The 18,260-nt window shown below is 29.8% G+C and overlaps 1 pseudogene; it reads right to left on the bottom strand.

Annotated features, from left to right (window-relative positions):
* Positions 1-2,062: 2,062 nt before the first annotated feature.
* Positions 2,063-2,223, bottom strand: LOC145241856 (U2 spliceosomal RNA; annotated as a pseudogene).
* Between the last annotated feature and the right edge of the window lie 16,037 nt (positions 2,224-18,260).

The raw sequence follows: 18,260 nt of genomic DNA, 5'->3' as shown, positions 1-18,260 counted from the left end.
TTAAAAAACGGCCTTGTGCCTCATTTGCACAGTGGGGAAGCAAATAAATCAAACAGATGCTGCGAGCAAAGACCAGTACAGGCCATATGTGGGGGTAACCCCACATATCTGACTTGGTCAATGTAGGGGCAACCCTTCATACAAACAGTGCTTATCCAGCTCCCATTTCCCACCTCTCGGGAGATGGTCCCCCTTTTCCCTCGCCCACTCCCTCTCTCTCCACATTAAAAAACCAGTGGGGAAGCAAATAAATTGATACTCTTATAGAGTCAATGAACAGAGTGTCTTTCCCATAACCTATCGCCTGTTGAGCCCTGTTCCGTTGGCCTGCGTCCCAGTGTAATAGAATACGGTAGCCTTTAAAATAAATTTTAAACACTCCTTGTTGAGAGGTCCCAATAAACAATCATTCTTTGACACAATTTACACCATTAACGATTACATTAACCGTTTACATTTAATAAACCTCTATTTTCTTGTGATTTGCAGGCTTTTAAAAATAATATAACAGAAGTATGTATGTATATATATATATATATATATATATATATATATATATATATATATATATATATATATATATATATATATATATATGAATGTTTGGAGGTATAAAATTTATATAAAATTTTAAATAAAATAGGCGGACATTTCTCTAGAGCTCTTTCGGCTATCATCCCATCAAGAGGAACCCGATAGCGTACAAAATAATATTATATCCCAAACCTATAGCTACAAATATACATGAAATAATGTAATGTCTAAATAGTAAACTGTTTCAGCCATTTCCGAGACAGACTTTATATACAAAACCCACTGCTAAAAATATACATGAAATAATGTAATATCTAAATAGTAAACTGCTAAGCCATTTCCGGGACCGACTTTATATCCCAAACCCACTGCTAGAAATATACATGAAATAATGTAATGTATAATGCGTAAACGGGTTCACCCATTTTCGGGACTGATTTAATATCCCCCACCCCACTCTTAAAAATATACATGAAATAAAGTAATGTTTAAATCGTAAACAGTTTGAGTAATTTCCGGGACTGACTTCATATCTCATAACCCACTGCTTAAAATATGCTTGAAATAAAGGGAGTTTTACATCATAAACTGATTCAGCAGCTTTTCGAAAGTAATACATAAAAACATTAACACGGTTAGAGATTAGGTAACCATTGCTTCAACAAGAATGTCTGAGTATACTATCAGTTTCAGCATTCCATTAACTTAAATTCCTCCCCCCCCATTTTTTGGTCTTGGTTAATAGAGGAGAAGTCCTTCCATTACTCATACAATTCTTATTTTTGTTATTGACCAAAGATACCCTTTTGGGGAGCTGGTTTCCCCCTGAATTTTTAACTGACTTCAAGTCCAATTCCGCCCTTGTGGAGAGGCAAGTAAACAAAAAAAAATAATGAAAACGGATATTTTCCAGGGCATTTTATAATTAATCAGGAGTAACACTTCCAGGTCATTTTTTAATTAAATCAGAAATAACTTTTTCCATATACTTTTTTAATATTAAAACTTTGTTACATTAAACATCATTATATTATTACGCTTATCGCTCTGTCCGTTTTCATGCTGTGCATCCCTAAAAAAGGAAAGTGGAATATTCTAAAAAGTGGAATATTCCAAGTAAACCTTGTCACCCTTGAAAAGAAAATTGAAATATTAAAAATAAAATTAGTGTCCCTGTTGAGGCAAAGCTAATAAAAATGATTTGTCTTCAGGTGCTACATTTCAATTTCTTCTCGCTCAGTGGAAGAGAAATCCTTTACGACTAAGACAAGTTTTTCTCCACTTTAAAAAACGGCCCTCGTGTCTAAATCAGTCCTGTGGAGAGACATTGTGAATAGGTACTATGTGTAATGTTACAAAGTTTTAAATTAATCAGAACGGACATTTTCCAGGGCGTTTTATAATTAATCAGGAGTAACACTTCCTGGGCATTTATAAATTAAATTAGAAATAACTTTTTCCCGTTACTTTTTTAATTTTAAAACTTTGTTACATTAAACATAGAACCTATTCACAAGGCCTTCCCACGGGACAGAGTTAGACACCATGGGCGTTTTTTGTTTTTAACGTGAAGAAAAAATTGTTTTAGTCGTAAAGGATTTCTCTTCCACTGAAGGAGAAGAAATTTAAATGTAGCACCTGAAGAACAGATACTACACTTTGATCTTAGCCAAAAAGCCAAAAAAAGACAAATCATTTTTATTAGCTTTGCCTCAACAAGGACACCAATTTGTTTTTAATATTTCAATTTTCAAGGTTGACAAGGTTTATTTGTAATATTCCACTTTTTGGAATATTCCACTTTCCTTTTTCAGGGATGCACAGCATGATAACGGACGGAATGATAACGGTAATAATATAATGCTGATAATAATAGAATAATAATAACAAAGACTTGCGCTGGGGAGAACTACTATTGACCGTAACCAGTTATACAGTCCTTTTGAAATTTTCATATCGACTTTTTTCGTTATGTACTTAATATTTTTAATGAAACCTATATGAAATATGTTCCTTATTAAATTTTAAAAATGTTCTATTCTGAAAGAAGTTTTAAAAAAATTAATCTAAAATGTTATTTTAAGATTTTTCTTTTAAAAATCTCATTTTCTCACTTGTATTACAAATAGGGTGTTGCAAAAAAAGTAAATTGTGGTGTGAGGAGAAATACAAACTGAAACAAAGAATATTCGGACCTGTAATAATACAAAGAGGGAATAACAAAGTGAGTTATGGTGTGAGGAGAAATAAATACTGAAAGAGGGAGAAGGTGAGTTTTAAAATATAATCTTAAAAATATAAGATAAAAGTTAGAAAAGCATTTTATCCAAGGCATGAAAATTGTTAAACAAAATGTTTTTATTATAGTCTATAAAGGTACAAGATTCAATTTAAAATATATTTATCTTCAAAGTGCATTTTTATACATTTTACAAAGTAAGGTATAAAAATGTAATTTAAATTGTATCAAACAAATGGTTTTATTTTAAGTAATGTACATTTTGTTGCAATTTAAAAACATATTTCATCTAGCGATTAATGATATAGATATACTATTGTCAACGACTTTTTTAAAGTGCAACAGAATGCACATTAGCCTATAGTAAAAAGATTTTGTTTAAAAATGTTCATGCCTTGGATGAAATGCGTTTCTAACATATATATATATACATATATATATATATATATGTGTATATATATATATATATATATATATATAAAACAATTAAATCTTATGGAAATCTGTAATTATAAGTTTTAAAACATATTATTGGCAGTAATATTCTATATGTTCTATTCAAACAAAATAAAAATTGCTCGATATACAAGATAGAGCAAATAAATCAAATTTTATTCATTCAATAAATTAAACAAAATATGACGTGAAATGGTTAAATTTCAAATCAAAATATTTTTATATAATATAACTCCCTATCCTGTAGGATTTCTATGTTTATCATCCATTTAGAATAGAAAATATTTGCAAATAATTATAATGGTATACATATTATTTTCTAAAGTCAGTGAGACATGGAAAATCACAATTAACCGATTTTCTAAGTATTTAAATATCATAGAGTAAGGGAAGTTAATGAAAAGGACATCAAACCTCCCTTTTACAATATATATATATATATATATATATATATATATATATATATATATATATATATATATATATACATATATATATATATATATATATATATATATATATATATCGATAAACACCATGATGTTCGAACCGAATAAACATTTTCCATTAAATAAAATCACAAAAAAGCTCATCCAGTTTGGTAAAAAAAATGATAATATTTCAAATGTATTCGTTGTGTTACATAGAATAATAAAAATATTTTTTATTTAAATTTAACCATTTCACATCATAAATGTTTTCATATGTTGAATCACTAAAATGATATATATATATATACAGAGAGAGAGAGAGAGAGAGAGAGAGAGAGAGAGAGAGAGAGAGAGAGATACATGGGTAAAAGCATTAATTTATTTAATGATCGATTGTCTACACTGATCACCCTGGTCGAATCAGAGAAAATCCACTTTTTTTTTAATCAGACGGAGAAAATGAAAGTAATTAGATTTAAAAAGTTAAAAAAAACATATTGTATTTTTTCAACCAATATTAATGAAAACAGAGTATGAGATACATAGGTAAAAGTATTATTTTATTTAATGACCGTTGGTCTAAGCTGACCACGTTGGTTAAATCAGAGAAAGTCCTTTTTTGTTTTTTTCTTTATCAGACGGAGAAAATTGATGTAATATTTTTTAAAAAGTAAACAAAAAATATTGTATTTTGAAACCAATAGTAATCGAAACCCTTTTCCTTACTTTCTTTTTTTGGTTGCAAATCAGAGAAAGTATTTTTTTTCGTTTTGTTTATTAGACGGAGACAATGGAAGCAATTTTTTTTAAACCAATATTAATCGTTTACTGCTGCTGCTACTCCCACCGATGTAATGCCTCTTTCAACCACTTTTCCTAACGCCTGCTGATGCTATTCCCACCAATTTATTCCTATCACCACTAATATTTTGTATCTGCTGCTACTCCCACCGATTTAACTCCTATCACCACTACTACTTTGCATTTATTTGCATTTATTTTCATTTCCATACACGAACATGGATGTACATACCACTAAAACATCCGTTGTGTCATAAGCTTAATTGCCTGGGTGGGATGTCTGTAGGCTTACATAAACCGCGTCACACACACACACGCAGACAGTACAGAACTGTATAATATGATAGTTTTCAGAACGTGATATTAAGTTGTACGGATGGAATTTAAGCTTACCAAAATATAACGAACATTGATAAAAACCGAGAAAAAATATTTAGGCTATGTGTAGTGATGACGTAACCAACATATAGATTTGGATATGTAGTTACGTTAGAGTACGGCAACCGACATATTGAAGGCCTGTTAACTGAAACATGCCTGAAGCTGAGGGCATTTTTTAAAATACATTAAAAACATGTTAAAAAAGAAAATAAAAGCAACCCAATTCGGTTAATAATGAACCTTACTTTATTCAATATAAAATATAAATATTATCTATGTAAAATGACGCAATTTAAAAAGCAATATGCACGTTAATAATAATAAAAATGAATTATGAATTAAGGAAACAAACAATAAAATAAACAAATCAAACACAAACATTTCTTGGCGTTCGGGACAAGACCGCATTGTAGTATCTGCCCACCTTTTCTGTCCTCGGTCGGTGGAGGAGAAATATCTCATGACTGAGATTATTTTTGTTCCTATTCAGAGTTCCCCTTATTGAGAAGCTGGATTTTCTCCACAAGACTATATGTTGGAATATTTAAATAAATATTGCTTTATATACAGAAATTATATTTAATTTTGGTTGTTTGTTCTATGTGCATTTCCCTCATAATTTTCATCAAAATGTGTAACGTATTTTCATCAGTTACATAGTTAGGACTCCTATATTCCGCTATAGTTTTCATTTTCATATCAGTGCAGAATACATGAATACGAAAATGAAGTTCACATAACTACTAAAATGCAATCATATCATAATGTGGCCATTGGTTAAAAACTAAGAAAGCATAATAAACATCTACGATATTAAATCAATGTGCTGGTGAATTTGGGAAGGGACATTATTATTATTATTATTATTATTATTATTATTATTATTATTATTATTATTATTATTTCACTCATTAGGAGATGTCTCACAGGCCATCATCAGTGATAACTCACTGGCAGTAACCTGTGGTGTTCCTTGGAGACTGACTGACAACAAGTCTCTCTAAATTTCCAGTGTACTCCACTTGTTGATAATGTTAGAAATACGCTCAATATATGTCAGATTATTCCACTGTAACATATATTGAGTGGGCTTCTCACAGTATTTTGTATAGTTTTTGTAATTTGAACTTTTTTCCCAAACTTAACATATTCAATTGCGAGCTCGCTACCATTTGGCTTTTTTAAATATATCGGTAAATATTATGATTTTCGAATCGCATAAATATTTTCCATTAAATAAAAACTTATCCAGTTTGGTATAAAATAAATTTATTTGGCCTTTGATATTTATTTGTTATATATTTGTTTTTTTTCTGCCAACTTTTTCGACTCTATGTGTATAGTAAAAAAACACACCCTTTTTTCATTGAATTGTTAGTTCTAAGTGCAGAATAGTTAGAAACCCCACTCGTTAAAAATAGTTTTCTACATAATACGAACTTCCTGATTCTAGTGTCAATAAGAAGTTTAGGACGACTGGAAACAATGATGAGATAAGTAGTGAGCACTTAGAGCATCTGGTATTTCCAAGGTGACTCCTTTTAGTACTAATCCAACTCATCGTTGCTTAATTCTGGTGATCAAACGGAAACCGGCGTGTCTGCATTATAATGCTTTATATATGAGGACACATACTACAAAATATATTTAAAAATCAGGACATATCTTACAACATATATAAATAATTTCAGAAAGACACATATAACAAAATATATGAATATTTTTTCCGACTTGCTAGAAAACGTATTTTGGAAATTCGGTAATGTCCAAATAATTTGTAAATTATATGAATATAATTCATTAGTCTAAACAGCAAACTTGTTTTTAGTTAAGAATATGCGATTAATACTAAACACGTTAAAGATATTCGTCGGTCTTCACTGCTCTGTTTGAAAACTTGTTCACCCGCATGGTCTTTATCAGAAAAAGACAACATTTATTTTACTGCATTTTTGTGTGCTGTTTATTTAAGCATTTAAGCAGTATGTGCATTCTATGGCCATCAAATTTTTCTGGAATGTTGAGGCGTATTTTGATCAGTTCCTTTTACTTTCAATAATGCGCACGTTTCTTTTCTGTTTTTTTTTTCTAAACATACATGCATACAAATCGGAGTAACTTTAAGATTCTTCTAAGATCGACTGGAACAGCATCGTCTCCGTAAGATTTTTTCAAGGTTTATTGTTGATATTCGTTTACAAACTAAATAAAGATTGCTTCACTCAACTTTATATCATATTTTGATTGGGCCTTACAGCGCCAATTTTATATAGACAAGATTAACTGAATAACAGATTGTCAGAATGATTGTTTACGATCGCTTTCATTATGTTTTCTTTTTTAGTATAATTCACCTATGATGACCTTTAACATAGATTTCTTACCAATACAATATTATCTAAAACAAAAGAAAATGGCTGTCCATATTAATAAAATTATAACTAGTATAAATTTTACGATGCTTATTAATTAATATTAATAAGCATTGTTTATATTGGAATATAAATTTTAAAAATAATAGTTAAAGAATAAAGAAAACAAATGTACATTTTTACAACATTAAGCTACATCTAACAGCTTCCCAAGCATTACCTCGTAAGGCATGATATGGAATCAGAAATAAAAAATATGATTACCTTTTCGAAATTTCTGTTACGAATTAAAAAAAAATTATTAAATAAATGTATTGATTTTTTTTTAAATTTGCACTTGTTTAAGTCTTTTAAATCGTAATATAGAATTAAGTTTTGCTTATCAAATTACAGACATGGTGAAGTTTATAAATACTTGAGTGAAAATTAAGTTGATTTTTCTACGGTATACATTTTATAATCTTACACCGGTAAAATTACTGTCATTATTAAAATCAGTGGCTTGCATTATTCAAATTATAAAAGAAATCGCATTTCGCGCCTCGAACATATTTCATTATGTTCTCTTTATTTCTAATATATATTTTTACAAATATATATAGTATAGAAAACTTATACTCCATGAACTCTTTTAAATTATTTCTAGTATTGTATTTGTAAGTGCAACTTTTGATAATACGCACACGCTATAGGGTGTGGCTATTGATAGTTTATTCGATGTCAATTGATGTTTACGAGATTTGACGATAAGCGCTTTTTCTTATATATCTATTTGACGTACGCGCCTAATTATGAACAACTATAACTATTTGCTCCTTTTTTTTAAATAATAGATTTGATTGATTTTAATATTGTTATATTATATCGGAAGATTATCGACTCAAAACATACTAGCTCCTCTCGGATGAATAAGTGATTTATATCATGTAAAATGTTGCAAGTTATTTTTTGCGTAAACTACAGAAAGTGTTTACATTTTTCGGCACTATGTATTTATTTAAATACATATTGTATTTAATATTGTAAAATTTCTCTCTCCAAAGGATTTACTATCTTTTTATTCGGATGGAGTGGAGATCTACTGACCGTAAAACTGTTGAAGCTGTTTCTTGTTATATTTTTATGCTTTAAAAGTATTCCTATTTTTTATTACACTTACCTTTTATTACACTTACCTTTATTTTGCTCTATTACGAATTAAGGATTAGGGAGGTTAGAGCGTTATATGCGTTTTATAATTATTGAAATAACAACTTCAACTAGAATAATTTGAACATAACTTTGGTCTGTGTTAACTTATATTCATAAAACAATAAAGTACGTTGCAATTGAAACGTAAGACATAATTGAAAAACTGGAAATAAACGTATAAGAACAGTAAAAGTAATGAGCTGACCAGCGATATGTATGTTCACATTACATTTAAAATATATTGGTAGCAAAAGTAGAACATAAAAGATAAAGAATTCGAAGCAAAACATTATAAGAGTAAGAAGGTGATGATCAATATGCAAGGACATCTAGGGTAAAAAAGTGAGAGTTTTCTGATGTAATATAAGTGCAGCAAGTATTCAAAGAACATGCAATTGTAAGATTTATAAACTAATATAGTTATGCACAAGGTTTAGAGCTTAGTATATCTTGTCAGGACACGCTTCTCAACTTATATATCATCGGACAGTTATGTGTGTGAATATTCGTTCAATAAGGATTTCAAAAAGGTTGAGCTCATTTTTTAAAATTTCACACAAGTGTTCTCATGTGTTTGGGAGTGCCCTTCTATAGGTTTAGTATTGGAATGCCGTCGACAAGTACCACAAATCAATAATGAATAAATTCGATTAAAATTTCGATTAAAACTTTAAAATATCACAACAATTATAAACCAGTGTGAAGGGGGGGCGACCGTGCCTGGTTTAAATGTATTGTTAAAAATATTATAATTCATTCTTATTTTGTATTCATTAATACAGAGCGTTTTCTCTTTGGCTGAAAAATTCGAAGCTCGTTGTTAGTTAACAAATAGGCGATTTGAACACTATAAAATGGTGGCGGGTGTCCATTTAAATAGACATTCCGACGAGTTATTTACGGGCGTCGCCTTCATGGCCGAGTGGAAGAACTGCCGACTGTCAACACGACGGTTCTAGGTTCAATCCTTGGCTAGGGAGAGATGCTAGTCTAGCGGCACTGATGAGTTGTGATACAACGAAACAGGACTGTATGTCGATGACTACAAATATATATATATATATTTATATATATATATATATATATATATATATATATATATATATATATATGAAGTTTATTTGTACAAACATTGATGGCTACATATGTGCATACATGTTTCTGTAATCACCCGCGTTAGGGGATTACGTCTTCAGCCCAAGAAGTATCGTCGATAACTGATATTTCAAACAAAAACATTTTCTTATTTCGTTTACAAAGTTAGAATGTTACATGGGTAGGGGTTATAAGCGGGGAGAGGACAAGTGAGGTATTTGAAGATAATAAACATCTTTTTTATTTCCCTTTTTTTTATATTCCCTTTTTTTTTTTTAGTTCATCTATCCCATCTTTTGGTTTTTATGGCACAAGGTAATTGAGAATGTATCATTTTTGTCCTGCGGTCTGTAAATTAAAGACATTTGCATGGACATTAAGTACTGACCGGTGCCGTTCAATCCAGATACACACACACACACACACACACACACAAGAAGCAAACATACGCTTAAATCTATACTCAAGAGTGTTGTATTTTACTCACACACTCACACACACGCACTGGAAATAGTACATAACTATATCGACACAGGAATAAAATTAAAATTAAAAATTAAAATAAATTAAATGAATAAACAAAACAAAACAAAAACAAAAACAAAAATAAAACAAAACAAAATAAAAAAATAAACAAACAAACAAATCAAAAACAAAAATAAAGCGCCGAAATTTATCAAACTCCTCACGCATACATATATATAAATACACGTATATATACCCACACCTTGTTACAACCGCGCCTGTACACACACACATATACACATACATAGATATATAATGCTCATATACAGTTATAATATGTTTACATCTCTACCTACATACACAGTTATATCAATGCATGGACGCTCAAACACAGATATCCATGTACACACCTGGTTACCATACATCGTGACTGTTATTATATCGAAATTTATATTAATCCCGCTAACAATCCTAGTAATAATAATTCTTATAATATTGATCATATTAATGACACCACCAATACCAATAATAAGACTGTCGAGTGGGAACCCCAACAGCTGTGGACCCTAACCGGACAGACGTCCCAACAAAATACATATATACATATATTATATACACAGCAAAATACATATATACATATTATATACACATACATCTACATCTACATATATATATACATACACACATACATATATAGATACACATACACATAAAAACATATATATATATATATATATATATATATATAACATATATATATAAACACACACGCATATACCCACACACACGTGCACACCAGTATACACGCTCCAGTCACCACGGGCGTATATATACATACACAACATACATGTATATACACCCAGACACCCAGACATTTTTGTAATATACATTATTACAATCATCATATACGAGACAGCCTATTTTAATAGGTCTGATATATATATATATATATATATATATATATATATATATATATATATACATACATACATACATACATACATATACATATACATTTATATACACAATTATACACACATACACATATATATACACACATGCATACAGATACATACATAAATACACTTATACATACATATTTACACAAAATACAGACACACACACGCACACACACACACACACACATATATATATATTTACTACATAATTCTCCTTTCTATCCAACCCGACACGCAAAGTTATATTACCCGCAGCCACCAGCTTGTTATTTTTTCATACGTTGTACGTTTTTTGTACTACATAAAAATTTATACTACGTATAAATTTATAGTGAATTCAGCTTGCAGTCCATAGGGCTATCCCCATATTTAGTACGCACTCTTTCGAGGGTTACACAGATATACATACGATATATAACGATATAACAATAATATATAACATATGACAAAAACTCAGAGTATTTAGGTTATATAAACGGAGTATAAAGGCGTACTTATTGTGGTACTTACCTTCATTTTTATTCATCCCCCCTATTTCTTTGTCTTCTCTTTCACTATACACTCTTACTTTTTTAATCTATTTATCTATTCATTCATTATTATTTATTTATTTCATTTATTTATCTTATTTTATTTATCCATTTATCTATTTCTATTTATTTATTTATTTTTATCTTTCTTTCCCTTTATGTTTTATTACTTTCTTTATTCATTCCAACCGACGTATATATACAGATCGTAAACACACACATGTCAACACCCAAACATGCATACATTATTACGAGGTTCAACTAAACAATCTATTACTCGCTTGGTTCACATATACGTTCATACAGGTGTTTATTTAGGCTGGTAATATTATAACTGCTTGAGAAAGTAGAATATTAAGCGACTCAGGTACTCCATAGGAGTATGATCATAGTTACGATCTCACTTGTCCTCTTTGGGGGGTTACTGGATGGGAGATAGTTATACTCATAGTTGTTCTGATCTTTTAATTTAGGGTTCTTTAAGTGCATTTATTCTGAAATGTTTGCATGATATAGCAGTTTCTTGTTTAATATTTAGCAGTTTATCCCTATCTTTAAACCTAATTATTTCAAGTTTTTCTGATAAGCATAATGGACATGGTGAGTTTAATGAGTGGCAAGTATTGCCCATTCTAATAATCTTCCATTCTTTTCTAGGTGTTTAATTTTCTCTAACTAATTTCCAGTAGTATAACGATAAGGAAGTACCCTTTTCATACGTTTGATTATTCATCTAACGCGTATGCCCATAGAATCTATTTTTGAAAGTCATTTGGGCACTACCTATGTAGAATCCTTGATCCCTTGGTTCTCTACTGGGAATATCCTAGCCTAGTATACCACTGATGAGGTTAGTCATTCATTTTTTATTGGGCATTCCTCAGGCTTTTTGCAGTTCACAGCCGTGCTATCACTAGTATTTAGACTTTCTCTATTAGTCATCATTAAGATTCTTCCATTTTGCTTTTTATAATCCTTTCCAAGTTATCACCACAGCTATAACTTAATTTTAATGTATTTTTATTAAATATTTTATGTAATATATTATTTGGTGGGACATGCTTGTTAATAAGTTGTAAAAATTTGATTCCAAGTTTTGTTCTGAACATAATATTAAAGGGGTGTGCGAACCAAATCACATTCCTATTACGATTTCTTGACCTATTGTGCTAGCATTAGTTACTTTATATTTTATATCTATGTTCTTATAACCACTATTTATAATACAGCACTTTAAAAATAAATATGCATACATATATATCTACAGTTTTATTTTCATATATATTGCATATGTATATAGGTTACTTATTTTTAAATACTAGAATGTTTAAGACATCTATGATATTATATAACTATTTCTATACCCCAGAAACCAACGAATAATTTTCTTTTATAATACAACAGATGGAATTGTTTCTACACTATATTTCCTAACGGAATGCAACACATTACATATAATGTCGTTTTTTAAAACATCTACTTACTTTTGAATATATGTAGAATATGTTGCACTCATAATTTTCCTTTTGATTTCCTTCTACACAAAAAAACACTGAAACACGTTAGGAAAAACAGACCTGATAAAATCAGACAATATTAATATTTTATATTTTTAGATAGCATGTTGAAATTATGCTGTAAATAGTAATCATTTAAGTGGAATAATTCAAACGAATAACTTAAATAATAGTTAAATATTAAACAAATACTGTGTTGCTTTATTTTGGCAGAACGATGAAATACTGCATTACAACCGTTATGTTACTTCATTTCAGATGAATTTGAACTATATCTATAATATGTGGCATTTCCTCTTTAAACAATAGAATAGTTGATACTGTCCAAAATATGTATTCGTTTGTTTGTTTACATTCCATCAATAAATCAGAAGTTGTGATTTTTGTAGGAATATATATATGTATATATATATATATATATATATACATATATATATATATAATTATTTCCTATAATAAGTATTGAATACCTGCAGACACCAGTGTTTCATCCTTACGGAACGCATCAGTGCAGATTCGAACTCAGCAACAGGAGCCATCTCTGGCTGCATTAGCAAGGGCCTACTCTATTCGGTCACCGTTAACGACGACAATGTATGTGAAAATTTAAACATTTATATTAATTGATTTTTTAATTTCTGTGAGAGTGATCTAATCATTATATGATGATCTGCAGATATGAGAAAAATTGACCAATTTTATTTCAACTGAACTTGCGACCGATAAGAAACGAGTTTTGTTTAAAGGAACTGATATATATATATATATATATATATATATATATATGATAAATATGTCTATTTAAGTATATTTCACACTTATTTATACCAATACTTTTGTTAATAAATTCGTAAGGGTAACTATGAACAACTGACAATAAGATGTAGTTCGCCGTGCTTTATATTTCTTTCATCTGCTAAAATATTTAATTCTTGGAACCACCTGTTTCATTCGGCAGGACTAATCGTGTAAATAATCTGTAAACTTTTAATTTTAAAATCAAAGATGGTGTATATACCATAATAAATTATTGCAACTACTTGTACAATATTCTCGCGTTTTTGGATTTATGAAATAATGTCCATGTATTTTTTTAACATTTTCTTTAAGTTAAATCAATAACAGCAACATGAATAACTATATATATATATATATATATATATATATATATATATATATATATATATATATATATATATATATTTGTATTCAAAAGGTGTGTTTGCGTTTTTTAGCGATATCACCACCTTCGAAATTCTGTATTTTTAATTTTATTTTAACTTAGTTTTTCTTTAAAGAGGTATACGTGTTTTCATATGTATATGTGTATATATATAAATATATATATATTTATATATACATATATATACATATATATACATATATATATATATATATATATATATATATATAAGGTATAGAAGAATGAGAGAAAGAGAGAGAAAAGAGTAAGTCACGGAGAAAAATCGAAATTGTTACGGAATAATATAACAGAACTTAAGTAAATCTGAGATGCTATTTTTTATCACTTTTTTAAATAATAACAAAATGATGTTCAATAATCGATAACAATTGCTTTTTTACATTATATATTTATTCAGCTTAATCTGAATACATTTTCTTTTCTAGGATTGAACGAATGGAAGTGCCTCACCAAATCTGTCATTACGTAATATCAGACATTATTTGATACCTTCCATATTTAAATCAATGGCTTAATAATTCTTATGTGGACTATTTGTAACTGATATTTTACAATATTTATTTAATAAACATACTCCCAAGTGCTTCAGTTGAATTAATACATTCATATTTTAATTTACATTTTTTGCTTCATATAAAGCGATTTAAGCAGGTTAAGCATAGTGGGTGCAATACAATCTTACAATACTAGAATTTATTACTTTTAGATAACATGTTGCATTAATGTCATAAATATTAACTATGAACACATCAGAATATGAGAACATTCTTTAAATACCCTGCTGAAAATGAATGAGTTAAATGTAATTTCCATATGAAATAAAAAGTGTTTATATTTGCACGAAGAGATACCAAATAAGTGTTGTAGACCCGTGCTAGGGGTTACAACTGAAATAAACCACAAGTAGTGTAAAGTGTATAAATATAATATGTATTTATCATAAAGAATACAGAAGCCACTGAAGTGGTATGAGAGGAATGTGTTCCTAGTATGCGGTTAAACATGGTATGAATGTCTCCATTTAGTCTCTCAACCCAGTTGACTGGTTGATTCCACTTGATTGTGAAATATGGGTGATTTGTAGCGAATAATACCCCTTTTCGAGCTTTTTCATTTCCCTGGGATGATCGTATATCTCTTTCTCCTGGGGTTGATATCAATCGGGTTGGTCATTTTCCTTTTTCTGTAGGACCGGCGTTGTCCGGCTGGTTGTGGTGTTACCAAGTCGAACGCGTCACATATCTGGTCCATTACTTCGTCTTCTTCAGCAGGAGGTTGTCTTTCGTCATCTGTTATACGTTTCCGAATTCGGTTTCAATGTTTATTGTGCGTAAACCTTCGATAATGTAGACCATCTGCCCGATTCTTTTCTGGACATTTTCTAGTTCCCATATCGTACTATTATTGTTATGTACATGAGAAAATACCTATCGCCAGGTAAATACCTCTTTTTATTAACTACAGTATTTGGTTGTTTCACCTGTTTTTGCAAAAGTTTCTCGAAGATCGTCCTAATTTTTCTTGTGAACATTAACTTTGCCGGCGACATCTTCGATGACGTGTTTTCATTTGGCGTAATTCGGTACACTTGTAAAAACTGTCGTAGCTCCTTTTCTGAGGGTGTTCCTTCAGTCTTCTTCAGTGCTCTTCTGAGAGTGTCTACAAACCTCTCTGCCTGACAGTTCGATCGGAATGATAGGTTTGCGTCGTCACGTGGTTAATCTGGAAATCCTCTCAGAAGCTTTGGAAATCTGCTGAAGTAAATTGTGTGCCAGTGTCTGACAGTAGAAACTCAACCACACCAAACGTAGCGAACAATTCGCGCAGACCACTGATTGTAAAATCCGTTGTTGGACATTTATATCGAAATACCTCAGGCAATTTTGAAAAACTATCTACCATTATTAAATAATAGTTTTCATCAAGTGGGCATGCGTAAACTACATGTAATTTTCTACCATGGGTGGTCCGCTTTAGGCCATGGGCTAAATTGTATTGGGGCGCTTTTGCAGCCATGTGCATCCCTTATACGACTTTACCGTGTCTTTTATATCAGTGTCCATACTCTTCCAGTAAATGTAGGCACTCATGAGACTCTTCATTCGCGTAGCCCTAGGGTGCCTCGTATGAAAATATTTTAGAATTTAATTTTATAGTGTAGCTGGGATTACTGATGTTTCTCGGTACAACAATACCTTATTTCACATAGAATAAGCTTCCGCCGCGGATTCAACCGATTGAAATTTTGTTTCGTTTCTTTGATGAAACTATCTCCTTCAGCCTCCCATATTATATCTTCCAAATGGTATGAATGCCTCCATGTAGTTCCTGAAATCAGTTGTATTCATAGGACTGGTTGATTTCACTAAGTTCTGAAATAATAATACAATTATTTTTAAGAGTAAAAAAAGCTGCCACTTACTATATATTAAAATATCATATTTGCAATTTTTCCTAATATATAATCATATGTACTTTGACACAAAATAAATTTATCAACAATTGTGATTACACACACACACACTATATATATATATATATATATATATATATATATTATATATATGTAATCACAATTGTTTCTGAATTTATATATATATATAATATAATTTATATATATAATTTATATATATATAATATAATTGATATATATATATATATTTATTAATTATAATTATAATAATCATATTAATTTATATATACTATAATTTATATATATATATATATATATATATATATATATATATATATATATAATAAACTTTGTCTGTGGGTGTATGTGCCGTCATTCTCGATACACTATGAATAAACTAGGCTGATATATTTAGAAAAATTAAAATAAAGGTACTTTATGTGTCTAGAGAAAACTTAACTAGATTTTTATCAGGATGCCGCCGATAAGTATCAAAAGGCGATCATCGAAATATCTCTCTATTCACAGCCTAATATCGCAATGTATTTGGAAAGTTTTACTACTGTGCAACAGAAAAGTCCCTTGTATAAAAACAAGAGTAGATTCTTTGGTAAGGCAGTGGCAAGTCTGAAATAAATGCACCCGTTTTAAGCATAATTGAACCATTGTGTTTGAGATTTACAATTTTATTTAAAATCATCATACAAAAATAAATCCATAATATCAACTGTAGTTTTCCTACAGTCCAATATAAATCACAATAAATTGTGAAATTAGAAACGACAGTGATACATCTAAAGATTCCTGTCAGTGAACCGCATTGGATCCTGTACTAGAGCAGGAAATAAATCGAAAATGTAAAAGAAAACATTAAAACTAACCCAGTTTCTATGCCTATGTGTGTTAGTCATAAATATGGTGGAATGTATAAATAAAATGACTATTTGAATGCTAATGTCAAGATATAATTGTATACCTGTATGTTATGTTTTAAGCGATAACACACACTATATCTGATTATACAGTGTTATAATGGAAGATCACGCACCTACAATTTAAATAGATTTAATATTAACCCTTTGAAGCTGAAACTACTCAATTAGTTATATTAATCGTGTATTACTCTACACCCCTTCAATGTTTAATTAGGTTGATAGTGAAATTGTGATGGGATGATACTCAATGGCATGGCATTATTTCACACGTTAGCGTATGCTCTAAAATATGTTCTGAGTGCATCCTGTGATCTATTATGATATGTGTACGTGATATGATATCTATATTATTGTGATAGGATATTCATTACAGTAATTCTGTTTAGATGTTTAGTATAATATTAATTTGCTGATCAGCCCACTGACCATAAGCTCATAAGCTAGCAAAATACGTCAGAGACTTATTATACATCTGCTAATGAAAACACTAAAAATTACGATTTATAATTAATACATATAAACCTTACGTAACCCCAATAGATTAACTAGTACTAGTATGGATATATAACATTTTTTGTGATTGGCTATGAAATTTAACCTTTAATAAATATGGTTTATCAGCAAATCGTGGTTATTTTTCAAAGGGGGTATTGCGGGCGGAATGTTTTGTTTTATTATTTCTCGAAGAAATTAATTGATTTTTTGGTTCTTTATTCTTTATTTTTCCTATCGGTTTT

Source organism: Euprymna scolopes, chromosome 20 (assembly GCF_053919585.1).
Source record: "Euprymna scolopes isolate OS-2025 chromosome 20, ASM5391958v1, whole genome shotgun sequence".
In the NCBI taxonomy this organism is placed as follows: Eukaryota; Metazoa; Mollusca; class Cephalopoda; order Sepiida; family Sepiolidae; genus Euprymna; species Euprymna scolopes.
This window is presented reverse-complemented; position numbering and strand designations above follow the sequence as displayed.